Source organism: Pollicipes pollicipes, unplaced genomic scaffold (assembly GCF_011947565.3).
Source record: "Pollicipes pollicipes isolate AB1234 unplaced genomic scaffold, Ppol_2.1 Scaffold_2555;HRSCAF=2994_pilon_pilon_pilon, whole genome shotgun sequence".
NCBI lineage: Eukaryota > Metazoa > Arthropoda > Thecostraca > Pollicipedomorpha > Pollicipedidae > Pollicipes > Pollicipes pollicipes.
The window spans coordinates 7,226,547-7,250,914 of NW_023596136.1; the positions used below are offsets into that span (position 1 = coordinate 7,226,547).

The 24,368-nt window shown below is 56.0% G+C and overlaps 1 pseudogene; it reads left to right on the forward strand.

Annotated features, from left to right (window-relative positions):
• Positions 1-24,368, forward strand: part of LOC119109297 (kinesin light chain-like) — a 30,766-nt pseudogene continuing 6,398 nt past the window's right edge.

The window sequence follows — 24,368 nt, forward strand, 5'->3', positions numbered from 1 at the left end:
CCGGCTCAGTCTGCGAGCGGGCGCGGCGCCACCGGTCACCATGCTGTGATCGCCGCCGCCCGGCCAGTGAGCGGTGGCCGCGCCTCGGAGAATGTGCTGCCTGCTCCCGCCCGGACCATGCTCACCATGTCTGCCATCGAACAATACCGCATGTAAGCCAGCCCGCCGGCGGCCCGCTCAGCCGCCGTCGCCGCCGCCGCCGCTGCTGCCGCTGCTGCTGTTGTCTGTAGTGGGTTGTCCTCATTGCGGACCTCTGTCGTAAAAGGTTCACGCGGTGGTGCGTGGGCCGCTTCTGCACGAGACTGTGTATGTGTGGGTGTGTATGTGTGAGTATACGTGCGCGTGCGCGTGCGGTGGTGCGTGCGGCGTGCGTGCGTGCGTGCGTGTGTGCTGCGCGGGTGGTGTATGATGATGTCCGGGTGGCAGCGGCGGCGGCGGCGGCGGCGGCGGCGGGGTGACGGTGACTCGTCGGGCCGTGTGGCGCCGCCGCCGCCGCCGCCGCCGCCGATCGATAGTGGACCCGCCGCCAGTCCCGGCGGCGCTCTCGGTCCGGTGCGGCCCGCCCTGGCCCGGCCCGGCCTGGCCGCGCGGCGATCGGCGGCGGACGACGCATTGATCAGCCGGCGGCGGCGGCGGGCGCGCGCCGTCCGGGGCGGCGCCGGGTCCCGGCCGGGACCCGGCCGGGCCGCTCGCCCGCCGCCCGAGGGCCGACAAACGACGGATCATGTCCTGATCGTCAGTCTGCAGACAGCTAGATCCCTCGGCGATCTTATAATGCCGGTGGGAGCCTGCACCAGCTGACTGGGCGTAAGCTGAGCTGCGGGGAAGTGATGCTGTCACGAGTCACGATAGTGGACCCGCCGCCAGTCCCGGCGGCGCTCTCGGTCCGGTGCGGCCCGCCCTGGCCCGGCCCGGCCTGGCCGCAGGTAGTCACAGCCTAGCCTGGTAGTCACAGCCTAGTGGGTCTTGCTTGAAGTCAGAGAGAACTTTGAAGTCGAGCCACTTGGCAGTCACGTCATTTGCCACCGGACATATTTGCACCTGCCGACCGCAGCTGAATGCAGTTTTGAGCAGTTCCCAAAGAAAGATCATTTGAACGGAGTAGCTGTTCGTCTTAGAGATTAGATATCAGGCGTATGACTGCTGTTGTCATAAATCTTCACGAACACATTGGTTACGGCACATCTATCAGTGATGACGGATATGAACAATTATATTTTTATCTGTGTCGGTCCATGAGCTTCTGCTTAATTTCGTTTAGGTTTCGGTATCGCCTGGGGTGGAGACACTGAAACTGTCATCACCTTACTTGCCCCACGCCTAGCGAGGCGACTTAACCCTGTATGATCAGGGTTGTCAGATCCGATGCGCCCTTAAACCCAAGTCATCATCATCGGTTGTCAGATCCGCCCATCCCTGTCCAATATTCGCGATGATTCAAAAATGCCATGAAAGATCGCGCCGCAAAATTTTAAGAACTGTTGCCATTATGATAACTGTGGGATCACAATAGATCGGCCGTGAGTAACGTCAGAGTGACGTCATGTTTGTCGATTTTTTCAAAAGCACAGAACCGTGTAGGACTTGGCACAGAAGCCGAAAGAAAGAATCTGTTTCACATTTGCGAACAGAAAATGTGAGCGAATTAGTCCACCATTAATATGCCTTGTCGCCTTGTGGTTTCACCGTTGCGTATTAGAATATTGGGGTGTCAAATGAAGATATTGAGTAAAAGTATCGTCGACTATTTTTGGTCTCAGGCTGAACATTATAAAAAAAACATGAAAAAGGTGTCCTACATGCGGTTATGAAGGATGTCTGTACTAAGTTTCAAGTAATTATCTGTAACAATGGCTGGCTTACGGCTTAAATGCATAAAAGCACATGTTGCGCCTGCGCAGGTGGGCCCAGGCCCGCGGCGGTGGGCGGCGGGGCTAAGTCCGCCGCGGCGGCGCGGTGACGGGGCGACGGAAGCCATTTATCAGTTTCACATACAAACCGACGACCACGTGACTGGCGGCGGTGATGAAGGACATCAGGCTGCCACTGTCGGCAGACTGTGCCGCCGAAACATCGTGGAGATCCGATTCCAACTGCTTACCCCCCACCGAGGTCATTGTTTAGCCTTGACCGTTGCGGCTGCTCTCCCACTCCGCGTTTGGATGGTTTAAGTATGACGGAAATGAATAGACCAAAATAGACAAATGGACCAAGGTTTTAGCTCTCATTTGCGCGGTACGTGACCTTGGCTCTAGGCCTGGAACGGCGCGCGTGACAGATACCTCCTTTGTAGCATGTTTGATCAGGAGGCGATGATTTCACACGATAAGATACGCTTCCAAATGAAATATGTTCTGGGAGCGATCAGACGTCTCCCCCCCCCCCTAAAAAATTCGACTTTGACTTGTGACCCTAATACACTCTTCCACTTGAGTCTGTTGTGGGGTTCGGAACCGCACGCCTTAGCGCTACCACTTGAGATTTGAATGTTTGGGTTCGGCCCGGCCGTTCTTAAGATAAGCAGGGGAGGGGGTCAAGTCTGTCCCCCCCCCCACGGTCAGTCGCTGAGGAACCCGGTCAAGCTTGGTCAGGAAGAGATGTGTCGTGCAGTCGTGTGCTGTGCTTATGAATATGATCATTACGTGGCTGGTCATGTTGTCGGTCTATCTCTGGGGGCGGCCCGGCCGTGCTGACGTCCGCTCGGACTCTGAGAGCTCTCCATTCGCGCCCGGCCGGACTCCCAGCGTTCTCCGCTGGCGCCCGGCCCGAGTGCAAGCCGCGCCAAACGCACCACTGCTGCTCAGTGTGGCGCCACCCGATAACTTCTGATGAAAGCAGCTTGGTCGGGCCCAGCGCCACCCAAATGGAAATGAAATGAGAAATGTTTTGAAAGTTTGCAGGACTTTCGCGCCTCGGCCAGCGCTGTTGAGTGGCGATTGCGATGCTGCAGGGATTTTACGTGGTAGATTATGTGATTATACCGGTGCCTTTTTGTGGCCCGGAACGCGCTTTTGCTTATCGATTTGTTTTGTTTTCTTTTTACCGGTCCAGAACCGGCATGGAAGCTGGACTTCACTCCTAGGGCATCGAAGCTGGATTTCACTCCTAGAAGTCCTTTTTCCCCAACTGAGAAATATAGTCCGTCCTTATGTAAATATTTGTGCCTCCATTTCGTTCACTTCCTCCAAAAGCAAGAGCACGACTGCCCATGTGATAAATCTCCTGATGTTTAAAAACTTAGACTGGCACATTTCATTCGGTTGGGTGCATGCTGCAGGATTCCTTCGTTTTAATTTAAGGCCACTTTCAGCAGTTGTCCTGGTTTTAACTTGACGTTGAACTGCCTTTGGACTTGACAAGGCCTGTAATGTTTTTTTTTTTGCCACTTGGCCACATTGAGGACTTCTCTGCAGACCGACGACCACCCGCTGTTTCGAAAACGTACCGCATGAATGCGCACATTACAGTTGCTAATTGCACTCGAAATTTGTGAAATTACAGAAAGTTTAAGTTCCAATTTGGAAATTAGATGGACAGAGCAGACAGCTTTGGAATTCTATGGACAGCTGATATAATTTTGTCGTTTCGCAAATGGGTATAGATATAAACGTTATTTCGCGCAAAATAATTAGATTATGAAACAAAAACAAGTTGTTGATAGAGCACACTAGACATACCACCTTTTCAGCATGAGATAGGAACCGTCATTGCGTACACTGCCACGTAATCCTTAGGCTGTGGGACTTGATTCGATGCCATTCACGATTCGGAGGAGTCGGACGATTTATCATCCCTCAACCATCCAACAAAGTTGCCGTCGTCGGGCTTAGTGATAGTCAAGCCTAGCGACCATTGATGTTAATCGGCGAATTCTGGATGTACTTACAAAGGCCTGTGACACACAGTACGTACCACGACCATTTTCTTTCTTTTCATTGATTCGAGTGGGGAATGAAGCAACGTAAGGTGTGCTTGGGTTCATTGGCTGTAGTTAGTTGTTTTTATTGAAAAATTTTCCACAACCTTATTTTTGTGACAATTTTCGAACGGGCAGCCCGTCTATCCTCGGACTTTGCTTTGACCTTGAACGAGGACTTCTAGAGAACGGCTTCTCTAGCGCACATGCAGTTTGTGGAGAACTGATGCCCTACCTTTTCGTCTGCGGGCTTTGAAAGAGCAGGGCCTGGCATCGCTGACAAGACGTGCAGGAAGTTAGATATTTGGTGGCAAAAGTATTCACATGCGCTGGTATGTCTGCCGGCATTCGGGCCCGTCCGTGGTCCTGAGTCGGGGGCGGGCGCAGTAGAGGAGCGCTGGCGGTGCGTCGGCGCGTGCCGGACCGCGGCCAGCGGTTCGGTAGCCCGTGCAGCGCGCCGGCCGGCCCGCCGCTCCCACGCCCTGCTCCAGTTTCCCACGGCGTCGGCGCTCGGGCCGCACGGACGGTCTGTGTCCGCCTCGGCCGGGCCGCCATCGCTCAGCGGTGTTCCGTGTCCCGTGTCCCATGTCCCGTTCTGGTCCGGCCTGGCGCACCGCCCATGTCACCTCCGTCACCGTGCCTCGGATTGCATGTGGAGCCGTTCCTTGGAAATAGCATCGAGCCATTTATCCCTGCCCCGCTCGTCTCATCTCAATAATGGCATTGGCAGCGCTGGCATTCATTCACACCATCGGGATATAGCGCGACTGGGGCGGGAAATACGGCCGCCATTGACGTCGGAGCCCATTTGTGATCTGACCTTTGAGTGAAAAAGAAGCCACTGCCAGTGGCATGCGCCGCGTTTTGGTGGCGTCTCCTTGAGATGGGTCGATGGCTGCCCACCAGCTCACCAGCAGCACCGTGCGCCACGGTGTCCCTGATCGGTGCAGTCGCCTGGGGTTGACGGTCGGGTCCGTGGCAGGTCTCCTTGGGAAGTTAATGCCGCTGGTGGCTAGGCAGTATTAGGCGTGTCTTGGCTCTTGAGAAGAGAGAAAAGACGGCCGAGGCTTACGATGAGAATCAATTGTCCTAGCCAGTTCAGTTATGCACGCAAAACTCGCGTGGCACGGTGCCGTAAGAGCACAGAACCCATGCACTAACGGGTTTTGGAAACCACGCCATTTTCATCATTCATGATGATTGAACGTACGGTATTGAAACGGGGAAATGAGAGCATTTTTCATGGTTTCCAGGATGCGCCTTCGGAGACATGAACGTCCCGAAGCCCAAAATAGGAGCCCCCTAAATCTGGGGTACTGGTGTTGCACGCGTTTTGTCACTGAGCGTAAGTGATTCTGACTGGCGTGATGATCAGCCGTCACCGGCCAGTACCGACCCAAGAGCATTCCTCCCGTATGGTGAACCTCTGTCAGTGTCGCTCAACGCCGACGGCTTTCCCTGCTGCTCCTGCGTCGCCGTTTCCCACTGCCTGTGCGGACCGGCAGTGCCGAGCCAGCATCGCTCGATCCCTGGACAGGCCTGGCGATCGTCTGCCGAGCCAGTGCCGCTGTGCGGCTCAGCCGGCGGTCACAGACCGCTCACTGGCCCGCCTGACGCCGCCGCCGCACCAGCAGTCGGCGCTGTGCGCCAGCCGTGCGGGACGGGACGCCCCGTCCGAGCCGGGCCGTGCCCCTCTCCGGGTCTCCGATGGCTCGCTGCCCGGCGTCGGTCACCGCCAGCTCGCCTGGCGCCGCCCATCCGCGCCGCCGCCGGACTTCGGCCGGCCGCGCCTGGACGCCGCACCGCGCCGAGCTATCAGTCAGTGCGTGGCGACCGAGGTGATCAGCGCGGCATCGCCGGCGCTGCCTCGGAGCGGGTGCGCCCCCTGCCGTCCGATGTGTCGCACCATCGGAGCCAGTACGACCCTTGCCGTTCTTCGTCCCGTGCTCGGATGTCCGTCGCAGACCGCGCACGGCCGGCGGGGCTCTGACTGGGACGCTGCCTGCGTCGCCGCCCTGGACCGCCGGTGATGAGCTCATCACGTGCACATCCGGCCGGGGCTGGCGCTTCCTGGGACGGCCCTCTGTCCCGTGTATGAGTGTGCGCGTGGTCCCGCGCCCGTCCGGGCGGGCGCCGCAGCCGTCTGGCAGCGCGTGTTCCACTGGCGTCGCGCCCTCAGCGCTGATACCATGCGCGCTGCAGCTTCAGTGTGATAACGCTATCGGGTCATATCTGCGCATTATAGATGAAGGCTGATGTGGAATGGATATGAGAAATCGAGGCTGTCGTACCGCGTTAGCGGACGCCGGTGGTCGTTCAGTGCCGGCGGCCGTGGAACGGTGCCTGGTCCGACAATGCCTGTAATTGTCCGTTATCAGGATATGTTCGGCATGCGTCGACTACTCTGACCGTCGGCATCCGCCAGAGGGTTGTGGAGTTGGTACCCCCGCATCTGACGTGGTGCTGGCTGCGGTGCGTTAGCAGGATTCTGAATGTTGTTTGTATTTCGTTTGCATCTTTGAAATCCCAGCAGCTCTGGTGCTGCGCTGGTACCGAGATTCGAGATGCTGGGCACCTGCTGGATAACAAACCTTGGGACTTTTGAGCTGCCACCCCCCACTAAAATTTTTCGTCTGTGAAATCCGCTGAGTGACGCTGATCCCTCCCCCTCTCTCTCTCCCTCTCCAGGTCCAGGTACTAGTTTTCGTGGGATAACTGGCAGACAATTAGTGACTGAAATGATTTTTGCCCTATTCTGTGTCAGCGTCTGCCTCAGATGGCGTGAGGGATTTAGTGGGGGAGGACTCTGCGCGTCCCGTCCGCCAGCCCCGGGCGTTGGCTGCTCCCGCAGTCGACGGCAAGCTCCACTCCCAGTGTGCGCCGGGCGCCTCTCACGGAGACGTCGGGCGTGGCGGGCCTCTTGTGATCGTGAGATTTGGCCAGACGACGATGCCAGTGGGAGGCCGTGGCCACCGACGAACGCATCGAGACGACCTGCGCCCTCAGTCTTAGTTCGATGATGGAACCTGAGCGCCTCGGGCCATGGGCTGCCTCCCATGTCTGTAAGCGGTCCGATCTCTGACGACCGTCTCTCGTAGCTAACGTGTGACGTCACCGAGCCACACCTTGGAATATGCGTGTTTTGTGTGTCCTGACGACCGCCACGCCCATGTTTGACCGGGCTGCGCCAGGTCCGGGTTCTCTCCTGGGTTCTCTCCTCCCGACCGCGCCCGGTCAGTGTGCTACGGGTGCGCCCATCTCTGTGTAGCCGGGGTCATTGGGGCCTGCTGAGGTGGTAGGTAGGTAGGCATGTTTGGCTGGCAATGTCAGCAGCGGTTCACACGGGGAGCACTCAGGAGATTGGCCGAGCTGGCGGCCGACTGAGGAAAGCTGGCTGTGACAGGTCGGATGACAGAGGGTGCGGCGCGGCTCGGTAAGCCGCCGACTTTCTGGAGCAGGCTCTGGCGGCCACCTGTGCACACCGCTCCCCAAGCGATCGCTCTCGCCCAGTGACACATTCCCTGAGATAAAACTGTGCATGACACATTCACACAGTGACACATTCCCTGATGCATGGCCTGTCAGATGGATACTGAGCCATGCATCAGGGGTATCGTGGCAGGTTACTAGCAGGCGCCTGGAACGCCCTGTTCGGCGCCTGGTGTGCGGCACCGCAGGAGGCAGCCCCTACGGCTGTCATCCGGTAGACGTGGCCGTCGACTGCCACTCATGCTGACAGCGCTGTTTGAGGTCGCGGCCAGTGTGTGGCACCAATGGTCTGCCGTGTGTGATTTCGACTGGCCGAAATTTAATGATCGCCCTCCGTTGTTGCAGAAAGAAGATTGAATCAATAGGAAAGATGACGGCGCAATCGCAGGACGAGATCATGACGAACACCAAAACCGTGATACAAGGTATGTTCTGGTGTTGGACAGAGTTGACTACCCGACATGGCTGCGCTCTGGTCATTAGAAGCCAGGCAAGGCGCCGGAGCATTGGCTGGAGTCATAGAAGTTACTTCGGGATTCCAAACCACATTTTAGTTGTTGATATCCGCACAGAACTGGCTAGACCAGATTCGAGAAAGAAACGCGTGCATGGACGTACCTGGTATCGAGACTAGGTACGGCAGCACATACTTGGTGTCCGGCGATTTTTGTGATACAAATTGACTTCAGTTTTCCCTGCGAGCTCTGTTATTTAGGGGTACGCCGTATGCTATTGTCGGTAGTCCAGCTGGCTTTGTATCCTTTTGACTAGCCCCCACATTATGCGACGCTTCGTCGAACCTGGACAGTCAGGCCGTAGAAAAACACGTCGTAGCATGCATAATCGTAGCATTATGTATGAAACGCGTGCATGAACACGTTAAATAGGGTATCTTTCCACTTCGGTTCATTCGTAGGCCCTGCAAGGTCAGTGGTTAAAAGCAGGTTGTGTGTCGGTACTGTTGATGGTATTATTACTGTTGAAGGCCTGGGGCCGCTTGCGTCTGCTTGCCACCAGTCTGCCTGAGACCCCTGTAGTCGTGGTCTATGTGTGAGTCGACGTGCTCCGAAACGGGTCTAAGCAGCGGGACCCAGTGTTGGAGAGGTCGGCCATGAACATCACTCGGGCGCGTGGTTCAGCTGACTGGGGCTAGTATTCACCCAAAATGCGTGCGTTTTTGTGGTGCTTTGGTAGCAGTTACCAAAAACGTGACCATGGATTTAGTCATGAATGTCATAGATTCTGTCGTCTGAAGTTATGAGGCCAGACAGCCAGCTATTTTTTTTTTTTAGCAGTCATTTGTGAATGAGCGCTCGAGCACGACGTCAATGAAGCACTGAGCACTTAACTCTGACCAGAGATGGATCTTTAAATGCATTGAATAAAGCCGTTTGCACCGGTTATATAAGGTTTGTCCAGCTGTATCAGGGCATGTCTTGGTATCATCTGCGTTCTGGCCATTGGCAACTCTAGCCTTTATTATTTTGGCTAGTCTCCTGCCGCTTATGTTATCTTACTCACTGTATGGGTGTTGAAAACGCTAACAAGACGATTCTTTATGTCAATTTATCACTCCTACCCATCGAAATAAAATACATCCTAGGAGCTTTGAATCAGCCGGTTATGGATCGCCACGTAATCCCGCCTGCTATAAAAGAACACAAGTCTGCCTGAATCGGATCAGAGCCAGATTCACCAGCTGTTTTTTTTATCCGCTGTAGCCATCAGCAGCCGGTCTGCCTCGCGTGAAGACACCGTCTTCTTATCGGGCCTGACGTGACCGCCTCGCCCTTGAACCATAGCGCGCGCCACCTGCAGGAAACTACACACAATGGTGCGGCCTGCGGTGACGGCACGACGGCGCCTTGTCGCAGCGTCGCGCGGGCACGCGGCAGACGTCAGCTGTCGGGCCGCCGACGACAGCAGGCCAAATTACAGCAGTGGATTGGAAGCCGATGCCTCTTGACCTGTGACCGGCGCGAATGTACCTTAAAACGGGTTCTGACGTTGTCCTCGTGTGGCTCCCTTCATTTTTGCGCGGTCTTTTCACGGGGCGTTGCTCGCAAGCGTAATTTCTGTTGCACGCTGCGTGCGTAGCGTTCTTTGTAACAGGCAAGTGGGCGGTGTTGTCAGCACGCAGGCTGCCGCTGTGGTCGCTCAGGTACGGTGCGTGCCATCGGGGAGAGAGAGCGGTGGGCCATGCAGAGCTGTGGCCCAGTACTGAGCTTGCATAACTGAGAGCTGAGTCACCTGGGCCCCGTCCGTAATCGGCAGTGGGACGCCCATTCAGAACTGAGGGTCATCCTACCGACGGCGTAGTTATCCGACTTACCGGCGATGCCGCTGCCAAAGCTCGTTCTTAACCTGAACGAGAGGCGTGGTAAGTCGTGCTCTTGTACACGGCGACGGCTCACAACGGTCAACGTGCGTGGAAGATCGTGTGTGTCGGACAAAGGGTATGCCGTCCGCCGTGCGTGGATGCCGTGATAGATGATTATGTTTTTCATTACAAAATTTGTCAACTTATGTACAGCTAAATAAGATAGAAATGTGTCATTGCTGCGCTCTTTACGTTTCCTTTACGTTTACAGGCTGAACCAGATGATTCTACTTGTTGCCCATCTTTTTATTATTTCCCCTGTTCTTTATAGCGCTTCTAATATTTGAGCGCACTTCATACGCTTTGAAGTGAGTCAGATTGTTTCAGATCATGAAGTAATTGCTCGGAGCTAGTGATTTGTTATTTTCGAGCCGTGACCCAGGAACTAATGGTGTTTGGCGTCAAATAGTCTTTCACGTGCAACTTTTCAAGAAGCCCTGAAAGAAATCATGCGTCAGGGCGTCAGTCAGATCGGCAGACTAATTATTTTTAGAAGGAGGGGGGGGGGGGGGGGTCGTCGCCAGCGGCCACGTGACCTGGCAGAGGAAGAACAAATACGATCTGCCTGGCCGCGGAGCGTTGACCTTGATAGGCTAATTCTCCGGGGGTGGTGACAGTGACAGGTGACGCCCTGTAGGCGGCAACTAAGGCGGTGGGATTGGAAGTGGCGGTGGCCATGACCGGCCGCGCCGCAGGCACGGCGAGCCCGCCAGGTCACCGTGGGATGGGTGATGGGACCCTAGCGTCGCACCTGTCGGGCGGCCCCAGTTGCGCGCCGTCCCCGGGGCGACGCCGACGCCTGTGACGTCAGCGCCACGCCTGTGACGTCAGCCCTGCTGATCTTGGCGCTGGGTGCAGCGCGGAGAGCGTTTTGTAATGTTTGTTGAATCACCGCGGAGACGAGCCGGTGCGGCGGACTGGGCGGGTGGCTGCCGGTCCGGTGACCTCACCCGCAGCCCCGCTCGACGCCTGCGGACATTCGCGCTCCTTACATGCCTCGTAGAATGGTTTTGGTGCTTAAGCCTCAGTTATCACGTGTTGTGGGATGATGACCTATGAACTCACGTTTAAACAGTGAGCTAGAATGGCTTTTGAACTAGGAGGGGAATGCAATATTCCATCGAGGAAATACCGTGCAGGTGCAAAAAAATTCAGTTCACAAAAGCTGGAACTTAATTGAGTCATTATGTCTATGAGTCATAGCTGCTATGAGGTATGAGTTATGCGTAGCTAAAGGTCAGTAGAAATTTCAGAAGAGCGTAATGATCGCCAAAAACTGTATAACGTCACTGTTTTGATGCTGTACTTTGCACATCCCATCACAGGTTTTTTAACACAAAACAAAGCAAAAGAATTCAACAGCAAAGCCACAACAAAAATTCAACAAGCATAGCACATTCAAGCGTAAAAAGTCTCCGACTCCTGCACATCAACACATCACCAAATCAAACAAACAACAACAGTCGTACTTTTGACTTCTGTTAAAATGCGGCCAGGAAATACACATATTATGTCCCTATTTTTTGCAAAATACTATGCTTATTTCTATAAAAATAACATAAAGAAGCCTTGTCTCATCCCATCCTCTCTTACCTACTTGTGTCACAGCAGCATTTATGAGGCACTGATTCTTGCAAAATTCCTACTGCTACTTACATTGCAAGTAACCAACTTCACCTATCTTAGGGCGGCCCATGTGTCGAACATCATCTCAACTCACATATGTCTCAACAGCAGCAATTGTGATGAAAACACGACAAACTTATTTTTGACTGATTTAAACTTGTGTACAGGTTCAGTTCATTTTTGTCAGCTTGTTGACACCAGACAAAGTTGACCACACACAAATCAAAACTCAGGAGCCAACTGAGATGGCAGAACTAAACATTAGCCATCTAAATCACTTAACAACATACTCTGATTGTCATGTTTAGTCTCTGTCAAGGGCAATAACAGGTATGTTCCACAAAACAATCTCTCGTCCAGACAGAATAGAAGTTATGGATGGCCGCAAAATCAGTTTTGTCGCTTGCCTTTTCAGTTGCAGCAAAGGCATCCATTTATGTTTGGTAATCATATGTAATGACTTAAAGTTCGAAATGTTGGCTTCACCTTAAAAATGAGATGGTCTGACTATTTGCTGAAGACCTATGTCTATCCCTTATTGTAATTGTTGTGCAGTGTAACATGCTTGTGTTTTTAAAAAATGAAGTGCATATCCATGGTGCAACCATATGCTAATCAGCAAACCTTGACATCCATGGACAGCGTCTTGTCGGAGCAGACACGAGGGACCACTTCAACAAAGTCGGGTAAAATGATCAATAGTATGGAACAAAATAGTCTAATTACAGGTCTTGTGGCATCGTAATTTATTTTACGAACAGCATTTGATAGATTAAAACAGAAAATGGTCAAATCTAGGTGCAAATCATGTTTTGAACGCGGGTAAGGCCGGCAATTAGGTGTCTCAAAGCAGAAATTTACTGGCTTTTTAAGGACAGGCCTCTTTCTGCTCCCCAAACAAAAAGTCAGTATCGTTGGCATGGTTGGTTGACAGACAGGGCCATCCAACCCGCCCGTAAAATGTAGATGTTAATCATGCCCACCAACCTACAAGATTGAAATGCGAAATAAGAAAGAGGAGCTCTGCATGAGGAAAAAGCTTCGAAGGGCAAAATTCCGCCACCAAACACCTGGATTAGCTGCACCAGGTCTGTACCAAAGCTATGTGCAGGATGATAATGTAGGGTGGTGAGGTAGTGAAACTGAAATGGCGATTTTTCATTATTGGGGAAAGTCATGACCCAACAAAGCGGCTATCTAAGGAGTTGAAAAATGCAAAAATGTCGGTAAAAATAAACTGGTTTCAAATTGCATCCGTCATTTCCTATAACTTGTTCACTATTGGGTGCATATTAGACATGTTTGGGCGGCTGGTGAATTGATCCAATAGAAGTATAAAACATGTGCAAGTTTGCAGTTGGAGCATTTTGCATAGTAATTTGTTATCAGGGAATCTGGGGAAAAAATGTTATCAGAAAAAGAATTCGTGGAATAGAACTGCATACCAGGCTTTGCTGCTGTTGGGACCAGGCTTTACTTTGTTGGTGTGGTGTCTGCGTGTTGTGACCCGAACAATTTGGGATGCCTGAAAACCTTGTGTTTGGCACACAGCTGGAGATTGTGATGTATTTTGTAAACAAAACAAAATTGATGTATGCAAGTGGCTGGAGTCGCCGGGGCCCTCGGGCTTGGAGGTGCCTCGTGCCCTTGTTCTGTGCATACATAGGCATGATTCAGATGTAGCTGAGGCGGGGCATAGCCATATGTTCAGGTTGTAGCCAGGTGTTCAGGTTTTCTGAAGCCTTGTTCATGCTTGGTGGTTCCAAGTGAGTTCGGACTTGGATGACATCTTAAAACTTCTGGAAGGGAAACATGGGTTTGGTATGTGTGGTAAGGCAATATCAAGTAGGACTGAAAATTTTGCATAGGATATGCAGAAAAGGAGAAAAAAATCCTCATAAGGTGTTCCTTTACACCCAAAGTAGGCACTTCAAGGACACTGAATGCAAAGGTCTACGCTGCTCTTCAGCACTTATCCCGTATTTGTGCGCATATGCTTGTGACATCAGGTTACGCCCCATCCCCTTCCTGCCAGGTCTGGAGGCGCTCCGGAACGACCACAACTCGATCCTGAACGGGCTGATGGGCTCGATGAAGGCCAGCGAGCAGCGCTCCGAGCTGGTCGAGGAGAAGGCCGGCCTCATCCAGAAGAGCCTGGACACCATCGAGCTGGGGCTGGGCGAGGCGCAGGTCAGCTGGTGTCACCGGCTCGGTCACCGCCGGCGGCTGCCCGCAACGGCACTCGCTCGGCTCCCGGGGCGCACTGTGTCGGGCAAAAACCGCCGTGGCTGTTTATGGATTTTGGTTGATCAGGCGGGTACTGTGGTGTGGCGCGGTGCCTGCTCACGAGATGGCAGCAGCGTCGGGGCCAGGCTTGTGAAGTCGCCTTTTCGGATCAGCTGGCAGACTTTGGGAGTCTTGGGGAGCGTCTGCGCCGGCGCGGGCCGAGCGCTGGGCACGGGGCTGCATCTGGTGGCCGACGAGCCAGAATGGCACACATGAGTTGCCTTAAAATGCGATTATGTCCTGGTTGCCGACCGCGGTTCCTCGCCCGCCGTTCTCACCGCGCCGCTCGGCTGCAGGTGATGATGGCGCTAGCGTCACACCTGCAGGGAGTCGAGGCCGAAAAACAGAAGCTGCGCGCCCAGGTGCGACGTCTGTGCCAGGTACGTAATAGCCGTCACTGCAAGGCTCTCCTTCGCCGGGCTCGGCTGTGCGGTTGCACGCCCTGGTGCCAAGAGTCGCAGTCTTGTCACATCCGCCGATGTTCTGTCGGTCAGCAATGGGCGAGACATGACTGTGTAGTGGACCGAAGTTAGACCCAGATCAGCATCAGTCTCCTCATTCTTTTGCTTTAAATCCCGCGCATGACTTCCGTTTCTCATTACGAACTAATCATCGGCTGGCAACGAAGATGCAGATTATGGCCGGACAGATCCCATTCTAAACGCAAGGCTATCTGAGCTTGTGTACTGGATATTGGGCTCCAGTTGGCCTACCAGCTGGCGTAGTGGAGGTCGGCCACAAGGCTTGTGATGCGATCTTTCTCGTCAAGGGAGGACTCACGACGTTGATCGGGGGCGGCAGGGTGTGCCGCCCGCCGAGTGTTGGTCCAGTCGCGTGATGTCGAGCGACCCATTCATAGCATTCATGCCTCTTATTAAGAGACCATCGCCTCATCACGCCACGCGTGCAGTTCCAATCATATCAGTCACGCCACACGGCCAGGCGCAGCCACCGGCAAGGCTATGCCCGGAGACCAAGTCGTGTGAGTCGCGCTGTGTTCCGATAGTCATTCGCATGCCTCGCACCGAAGATGCAGCCGCCACTGATGTCACCTACCTGATGTCAGCAGCAGCGTCACACATAAATGTCAGCGGCTGCGTCACCCAATGATGTCCGGTGGCCCGAGTCCGGCGCTGCTGCAGACGCAGCCGCCTAAGTCAGGCCGTGCCCGGGACAGAGCCTGGGAGGCATCCTCTGCAGGGGACAGCCTCCTCTGGGCTCGTCCGCGCTGGCCCCTCCCTCTCCGTGTGTGTGTGTGTGTGTGTGACGTCACGCTGTCGCGTCGCAGGAGAACGCCTGGCTGCGGGACGAGCTGGCCAACACCCAGCAGAAGCTGCAGGCTTCCGAGCAGCAGGTGGCCCAGCTAGAGGAGGACAAGAAGCAGCTGGAGTTCTTCAACTCCATCAAGAAGTATGACCAGGACAGCCAGGTACAGGTCAGCAACATGGGGCCTAGCTCGGGTAGGGGTGGTGCAGGCCTCCAGCCGCCGCTAGACTGTGCCCGTCGGCCGCCTGTCGGACAGACGGACGGAGACTGGATACCCGTCGGCCGCCTGTCGGACGGACGGACGGAGACTGGATACCCGTCGGCCGCCTGTCGGACAGACGGACGGAAACTGGATACCCCGTCGGCCGCCTGTCGGACAGACGGACGGAGACTGGATACCCGTCGGCCGCCTGTCGGACGGACGGACGGAGACTGGATACCCGTCGGCCGCCTGTCGGACAGACGGACGGAGACTGGATACCCGTCGGCCGCCTGTCTGACAGACGGACGGAAACTGGATACCCCGTCGGCCGTCTGTCGGACAGACGGACGGAGACTGGATACCCGTCGGCTGCCTGTCTGACAGACGGACGGAAACTGGATACCCCGTCGGCCGTCTGTCGGACAGACGGACGGAGACTGGATACCCGTCGGCCGCCTGTCGGACAGACGGACGGAGGCTGGATACCCGTCGGGCCGCCTGTCGGACAGACAGACGGAGACTGGATACCCGTCGGCCGCCTGTCTGACAGATAGACGGAGACTGGATACCCGTCGGCTGCCTGTCGGACAGACGGACCGACACTGGATACCCGTCGGCCGCCTGTCCGGACGGACGGACGGAGACTGAATACCCGTCGGCCGCCTGTCTGACAGACGGACAGAGACTGGATACCCGTCGGCCGTCTGTCGGACAGACAGACGGAGACTGGATACCCGTCGGCCGTCTGTCTGACAGATAGACGGAGACTGGATACCCGTCGGCTGCCTGTCGGACAGACGGACCGACACTGGATACCTGTCAGCCGCCTGTCGGACAGACGGACGGAGACTGGATCCAGACGGACTCGGCCAGTTGTTCAAGAATCGGTCGACCAACGCCAGGCACCACGTGCATGCCAGAGGCGGCGGGTGACATTAATGTTTAACTGGCCGCATGCTCAGGCCGCGGATGGGCCAGATCTACTATTGATTAGTGGACCCAGGCTGGCTGGCGGCTCAGTAAAAATGAATCCCCGGACGCTTCAAATGATGGCTCGTTCCGACTGGAGTGGATATTCGTTTTGGAGCCGTGGCTCGCGCGTTGGTTACGTTCCAAATGCTAAGCGAGGCAGGTTGATGGGCTGGACGTGCCAGCATCCATATTTATGGTATTTAAGGGGAGTATGTTGCGCGAGGTACGATGACGCAATCAAACAATGACGTATTGGGAGCCTTTTTACTAAAAAAAGATTGTGTTGTCTAGAGCAGTCTTTTTCCTTTAAAAGTGTATCAGTAGATACAAGGGAGCTTATCACATCTGATGCTTGCTTCAATATCTTTATATTTGGAACATGACGTTTAAGGCGGTGAAGGTCGTAAGACAAAAGAATGACTGATTCACAAGTAGTTTTCGTTGTACATCTTGACACTTTGTGAGGAAGTCATACAGAGGGTCTACTGTGATGTGGTTGTGAAACCAGACATCGCTTCTTCCATGAACTTATGACATGTGGCAGAATCGGGATGGAGCCCTCGACCCGACCAGGGGCGGCGGTGTGACGCCAGCCGGCCCCGCCCATGGGAACACGCCACGCCCACTGCAGCCGACGCCGGTGCCTGTCACCGTTCGCAGAACGCCGAGAGCATGTCGGAGTCCACCGCCGAGTCTATGGAGAAGTCGGCCAACCCGGTCGTCGACCTGTTCCCGGACGAGGGCGACGAGCGGGGCGGCATGTCGCCCACGCCGCCCTCCCAGTTTGCGCAGCAGGTCAACGCCGGCTACGAGATCCCAGCCCGGCTGCGCACGCTCCACAACCTGGTCATCCAGTACGCCTCGCAGGGCAGGTCAGTCAGCCCCGCACGCTCCTTAACCTGGTCATCCAGTAAGCCTTGGTCAGTCAGCCCCGCACGCTCCTTAACCTGGTCATCCAGTACGCCTTGGTCAGTCAGCCCCGCACGCTCCACAACCTGGTCATCCAGTACGCCTTGGTCAGTCAGCCCCGCACGCTCCACAACCTGGTCATCCAGTACGCCTTGGTCAGTCAGCCCCGCATGCTCCACAACCTGGTCATCCAGTACGCCTTGGTCAGTCAGCCCCGCACGCTCCACAACCTGGTCATCCAGTACGCCTTGCAGGGCAGGTCAGTCAACCCGCACGCTCGACAACTTGGTCATCCAGCCGGGGTCCGAAGTCTGTTAAAAAAATGGTTCTCCGATATTGACCTGGTTTTAGATTGGTTTTAAATTATCGTTTAAAATAACCTTTTTGCTACATTTACCACGATGTCTTGCTTGGCCTGTGTCCTGACGCATCCGTGCCGTGCAGCTGGTTGTTTGATTCAATACGGCGCTCAGCCAGCCTTTTCATCGCTGGGAAGATTGATTCATGTACTTTTGTTGCGGCGTATGCGTGCCAATGCAGTCATACATTCAGTGACCGTCTCAGGGCGCTGAACTTGTGCCGAGTTACGTCTATGTTCGTCATATTTGCCACATTACCATTTTCGCGATGGCCGTCTCTATGTCGGTGCCACCAGCGTGCATGGACACATGCTAAAAAGCTAAGCGTTGAACTGCTGCGGCTCGAACGCCGATGTCTGGAGAGGTTCTCTTTGTACCGGCTGAAGTCCTGATACTGCCCCTGCACTGTGACCACGGGCTGCCAGTTGCCTTCTTGTATTTCTTCTACTGTGAGGGCGAACTGGTGTGACGGTGTTCGTCCGCGTGCGTGCGGCAGGTACGAGGTGGCGGTGCCGCTGTGTAAGCAGGCGCTGGAGGACCTGGAGAAGACCAGCGGTCACGACCACCCGGACGTGGCCACCATGCTCAACATCCTGGCGCTGGTCTACAGGTGAGCTTAGGGACCGCGGCCGCGCCGGTCCGGTCGGCCGGCTGAGGGACCGCCGCCACGCCGGTCCGGTCGTCCGGCTGAGGGACCGCCGCAGCGCAGGTCCGGTCGGGCGACTCGACCCTCAGTTTGCGGACACGCGTGTCTCGAGTACAGCAGGCTGTGAGCTGGACGCGGCGCCTATCACATCAGGTTTTACATGCGGCATTTGAGACGTGTTCTGTTTATTGTGACAGCCCGCTGATTTCCACTGTATGTCACGATTGCAGCAATATTTCATTCTCCATTCGCTAAAATAGTCGCGACAAACGTGTTAACATACCCGTAAAAGCTTGGTTGTAAACCCAACTGTTGTAGTCATGTCGGTAGGTATTGCTGAAATAAGGCAAAAACTTGACATGCATCCCAACGCAATAAAAGCTTGGCTATAAGCGCTGCTTGTGCTGTCACTCGTTCAGGTCAAGCAAATATATTCGAACATAAGGAAAATATGTGTTCGGAGTATTGATGGCTGACTGTTACCATTGTGAAACCATTAAAACGTGTCAGAAAATTTTTGGTGTGCGAGATATGACAGGCGTAGCTTGCTGGTCGTTTCCACTGCCATTCAGATCTCAAGGCACCCTTGACCATGGCAAGTGACAGACTCTGCCTGTTTACCGATATTTCGCCTGCTTGTGTAGCACGTAAGGTGTGGCCAGCAATGCAGCATATATACTGCGCAGCACACGTTATTTTACATTCATATGGGGATTTAAATGTCTGCATCGGTTGTCTTAATGATACAGTAGCGTCTCGGGTTGCATGTACGATTACGATAATACGAATTTAACGTTGACGAAAATAACGCAGGTCTTCAGCGTCGGCATGTAATTGTATACATTAAGTCCATATTATAGTACCACTCGATGACGAATTCGGTTAATAAAGCGCACCGTTCTTAAATGCATCATTTGCGTAATCATGTCCTTGTGCACCGCTGCGTCAAATTCATTATTTCTCAAGGCATCGTGCCAATGCAAAATGTCTTAATAGTCGGTGCGCTATAAACCCCAGTTATGTCAAACTGGGATGTTCGTGGGTAGAGCGGCTTACGACCTGCCCAATGTGAAACTCAATCAGTGCACGACATGCAATGACATGGGGGCTTGCAGGTTGTCATGACTTGTTTTCCAGTTCAGTCTGGTCACGATTCTTACTCTGGAGTTAAGTTTTACCTATTTAAAACTTTATTGGACAAGGTTTAATTCATCCACGAGCTTGGGTTTCATTGCTTACCATGCTGACCAGTCTTGATGCATGTGATCTAAGCACCATCAGCTTGCATGTACTTCTGTGTGCATTGGATATGATGTTGGCCCTGAATTTCCCATATGAAGTGAGGTTTACAGAGGAGGTCCTAACTGTTAACTTCATTTAAACCACGGTATTGTCACAACCCACCTTTAATTGGTTAATACTTCATTGATAAAGGTGTGCTGCAGATTTGACATGCTTGCTTTCATTAGAGACATTGCATTGCGTTATGTAATGGTTTGTTCTTTTGGGTCAAAACTGGGAACTTCGAAAATGTATTGTGTTATCTTTTGAGACACCGTTTGGGCAGGGCCGGCTTTGTCTTTGGACACGCGGTGCTCAATTTTGACCCGGCGCCCCGCCGGCGGGCCCAAAACATTGCACATCTTGTGCCTGGTGCTGCCATGACGGACGCAGGGCGCCGGACGTAGCTGGCCGTTCACGCCAAGCCCCGACGATTGTCACCAGCGATGCTTGTGCCCCGGCCGAGGCCTGGGAGAAGGGGACGCTGGTCTCAGGTCGCGCACAGCCACCTGTGTTCCCGGCTGTGGCCCGCGGAGCCGTCGTTCGGTACGCAGTGTCGCCATGTACCCCCGGCCGTCGGCATGGGTCTACGGCCGCAGTTCATGTACAGCAGTGTGTATGTGTGTAGGCTGCATCGTCCTGGAGCGTCACATGGCTGGCTTCGGTGTTTTTTCAGAGATCAAAACAAATACAAGGAGGCGGCCAACCTGCTGAACGACGCCCTGGCTATCCGCGAGAAGACGCTGGGGGAGGATCACCCCGCGGTGCGTCTGCCCTCGGGCCGCTATACGGCTCGTGCTGCTCTGCCGGCTTAGCATTGCGTGTTGCCTTGAAGCGCCTCAGTGGGTGTCATTGATGCTTCCGTCCTCGGATGCTACGGTGATTCATAAAAACAGCAAAGGTAATGAGGTGTGGTAGCAAGTAACCCGCGTGAAGGTCGGACCGGGGACGATGTGGCGCCGCCAGGAATTCTGTGGCTGCAAGTACACACAAGTCGTTTTCAGCCCACAAAGAAAAACATGACAATGCCAGCTTTGGGTATGTTGGTAGAGTTGGCGCTTGTTTAGCACGTGGCTGTGGCTGTTGTGCTGGTGGCAGTGGCAGGTGTCGCCTGACGTCATCCGCCGCCTGCCGCCAGGTGGCCGCCACGCTGAACAACCTGGCGGTGCTGTACGGCAAGCGAGGCAAGTACAAGGATGCCGAGCCGCTCTGTAAGCGGGCGCTGGAGATCCGAGAGAAGGTACTGGGGCGCGACCACCCGGACGTGGCCAAGCAGCTCAACAACCTGGCACTGCTCTGCCAGAACCAGGTGAGACGTCCGGCGCTGGGCGGGCGGCGTCAGCCGAGTGTCGCGACCATCAGCAGCAGGCTCAGATGCCGGCTGTCGGGGCTCCCTGCCTGGTCAGTGCCGGCAGCAGGAGGTTCAGGTGCCGGCTGTCGGGGCTCCCTGCCCGGCCAGTGCCGGCAGCAGCAGGCTCAGATGCCGGCTGTTGGGGCTCCCTGCCCGGCCAGTGCCGGCAGCAGCAGGCTCTGATGCCGGCTGTCGGGGCTCCCTGCCCGGCCAGTGCCGGCAGCAGCAGGCTCTGATGCCGGCTGTGGGGGCTCCCTGCCCGGCCAGTGCCGGCAGCAGCACGCTCAGATGCCGGCTGTCGGGGCTCCCTGCCCGGCCAGTGCCGGCAGAAGCAGGCTCAGATGCCGGCTGTTGGGGCTCCCTGCCTGGTCAGTGCCGGCAGCAGGAGGTTCAGGTGCCGGCTCTCGGGGCTCCCTGCCCGGCCAGTGCCGGCAGCAGCAGGCTCAGATGCCGGCTGTGGGGGCTCCCTGCCCGGTCAGTGCCGGTAGCAGCACGCTCAGATGCCGGCAGCAGCACGCTCAGATGCCGGCTGTGGGGGCTCTCTGAGTATGTGTCCTAGGCTATGGGTGCGGATGCGATTTCACATAGCCAATGAAATGGAATGTCACTACTTCATGATGATGGGCGTCGCCAGCTGATCAGTCAGCTGACACGGCATCTGGTTAAGACAGAAGTAATTGCTGTACTTCTTGTAGAAAAACCAGGAGAATGGAGATATAGATGCGTTGATATTTCGGCAGCATATCGAAACGAAGAGCAGAAGTTTATCTAATCGCACTTCTGCTATTCGTTTCGGTAAAGGCTTGTTGCCGAAATATCAATGCATCTATATCTCCATTCTCCTGTTTCTTTTTCTTCGAGGAATAAGGCCATTGCTACCTTCTGATCTATGTGCATAATGTTCCTCGCAAATGCACTTAACAGCAAACGTAATTTTGGCGCGGCATCTGTGGGAATCTGTCGACTGGCGACGCGCTCGTCGACCACTGCATCTGTTGGTGTAAGAGTTGCCTGTACTGCCTCCCTTGTGGCTGTGTGGGTGCCAGCTCGTGTGAGGCAGATAGTGGGGGGACCGGCAGTCGGGAGGGCGGCTGGCAGTCTGCGTGGGTGCTAGCTCGTGTGAGGCAGATAGTGGGGGGGGCCGTCTGTCGGTAGGGCGGCTGGCAGTCTGCGTGGATGCCAGCTCGTGTGAGGCAGACAGTGGGGACCGGCAGTCGGGGGGGGGGTGGCTGGCAGTCTACGTGGATACCAGCTCGTGTGAGGCAGACAGTGGGGGGAGCGGCAGTCGGGAGGGGCGGCTGGCAGTCTACGTGGATACCAGCTCGTGTGAGGCAGACAGTGGGGGAGCGGCAGTCGGGAGGGCGGCTGGCAGTCTACGTGGATACCAGCTCGTGTGAGGCAGACAGTGGGGGAGCGGCAGTCGGGGAGGGCGGCTGGCAGTCTACGTGGATACCAGCTCGTGTGAGGCAGACAGTGGGGGAGCGGCAGTCGGGAGGGTGGCTGGGCAGTCTACGTGGATACCAGCTCGTGTGAGGCAGATAGTGGGGGAGCGGCAGTCGGGAGGGGCGGCTGGCAGTCTACGTGGATACCAGCTCGTGTGAGGCAGACAGTGGGGACCGGCAGTCGGGGAGGGTGGCTGGCAGTCTACGTGGATACAGCTCGTGTGAGGGCAGACAGTGGGGGAGCGGCAGTCGGGAGGGCGGCTGGCAGTCTACGTGGATACCAGCTCGTGTGAGGCAGACAGTGGGGGAGCGGCAGTCGGGAGGGTGCTGGCAGTCTACGTGGATACCAGCTCGTGTGAGGCAGACAGGTGGGGGAGGCGGCAGTCGGGAGGGTGGCTGGCAGTCTACGTGGATACCAGCTCGTGTGAGGCAGACAGTGGGGGAGCGGCAGTCGGGAGGGTGGCTGGCAGTCTACGTGGATACCAGCTCGTGTGAGGCAGACAGTGGGGGAGCGGCAGTCGGGAGGGTGGCTGGCAGTCTACGTGGATACCAGCTCGTGTGAGGCAGGACAGTGGGGGAGCGGCAGTCGGGAGGGTGGCTGGCAGTCTACGTGGATACCAGCTCGTGTGAGGCAGACAGTGGGGGAGCGGCAGTCGGGAGGGTGGCTGGCAGTCTACGGTGGATACCAGCTCGTGTGAGGCAGACAGTGGGGAGCGGGCAGTTGACGGGCGTGTCTCTCAGCTGGCGACTGCCCTGCCCTCAGGGCAAGTACGAGGAGGTGGAGCGCTACTACCAGCGCGCGCTGGAGATATACGAGACCAAACTGGGACCGGACGACTCTAACGTGGCCAAGACAAGAACAACCTGGCATCGGCCTACCTCAAGCAGGGCAAATACAAGGAGGCGGAGGTGCTCTACAAGGAGGTGCTGGACCGGGCGCACGTGCAGGAGTTCGGCTCTATCGGAGGTGCGTGGCCAGTGATTAGGCTGGTGGAGTGCGTGATGGCTTGTAATGTTATGTCAGTTGGCAGTGCTCCGAGTTCACATTTCGAGTGGTTGAGCGCCGTTTTAGGAGGCAGTACCCTGCACGTGCGGCACGTGCGTATCTTTGCCTCCAAAACCGCGCGGCGCTTCGTCGGCCTCCCAATGCTCCAGTGCTGGGTCGTTCTGTCCGCCGTCATGCTGTTAATGTCGCGAGCGATTGGAGATCACGCGGGCTCGCTACAATAATGTGTTTAATCATGTGCTTTGGAGTGCGCCTGTCCTGACCGCCTGCCTGTGGCGGTGTTGCGGCCGTACGGCGCCGTCGGCGGAGCTGCCGGCGCGTGCCCCGCGGTGCCACCTGACGGCTTCGCCTCTCTCGGCAGGCGACAGCAAGCCGATTTGGCAGGTGCTGAGGAGCGCGAGGAGAACAAGAGCAAGAACAAGGACAACGCTCCGTACGGCGAGTACGGCGGCTGGCACAAGGCGGCCAAGGTGGACTCGCCCACTGTAACCACCACCCTCAAGGTAGGTGGGCTCGCTCGCCGTAGTGTGCGAGGGCGCACCCGCCGGCCGGCTGTGTCGTGCTGGCTGGCCGGCACCACACGCACGTCTCCGGTGCGCGGTCTGGCGGCCGCGCGCAGCAGCGGAGCACACGGCTGTGCTGCGGCACTGTCGCGCCGTAGCAGCTCCGGCCCCGGGTATTCGTGACCAGACACCGGCAGGCTGTGGCGCCAATCACTGACTGCTTCCGCACACGCGGTGACGGGCACTGACCATGTTCAATGTAGCTCGCTTGCCGTGTAATGAATAACTGTTGACCTGGAGTGCCGTCAAGAGACCAGCTGCCGACGGACGAGGCCGTGCCTCGTGGGGCTTCCGGCCGCGCTCGCAGGCTGCGTGCTAACCTCGGCCCTGCGAGCGCCGCAGCTCTCGGCAGCCGGCCGGCACTGCCATGTGTATGCGGAGCCGTCGTTGCGGGCCGCACGGACGGGGCGGGCGGGTCACTCAGCTTTCGGGGCGTGGCGGGTGACTGGTGACGGCTGTTCGCAGAACTTGGGCGCTCTGTATCGACGCCAGGGCAAGTACGAGGCGGCTGAGACGCTGGAGGACTGCGCCATGAGGTCACGCAAGGAGGTGGGTCTCCTCTCTCTCTCTCTCTCTCTCTCATCTCCTCTCTCTCTCTCTCCTCTCTCTACTCTCCTCCTCCTTCTCTCTCTCTCCTTCTCTCTCGCTCTCTCTCTCTCTCTCTCTCTCTCTCT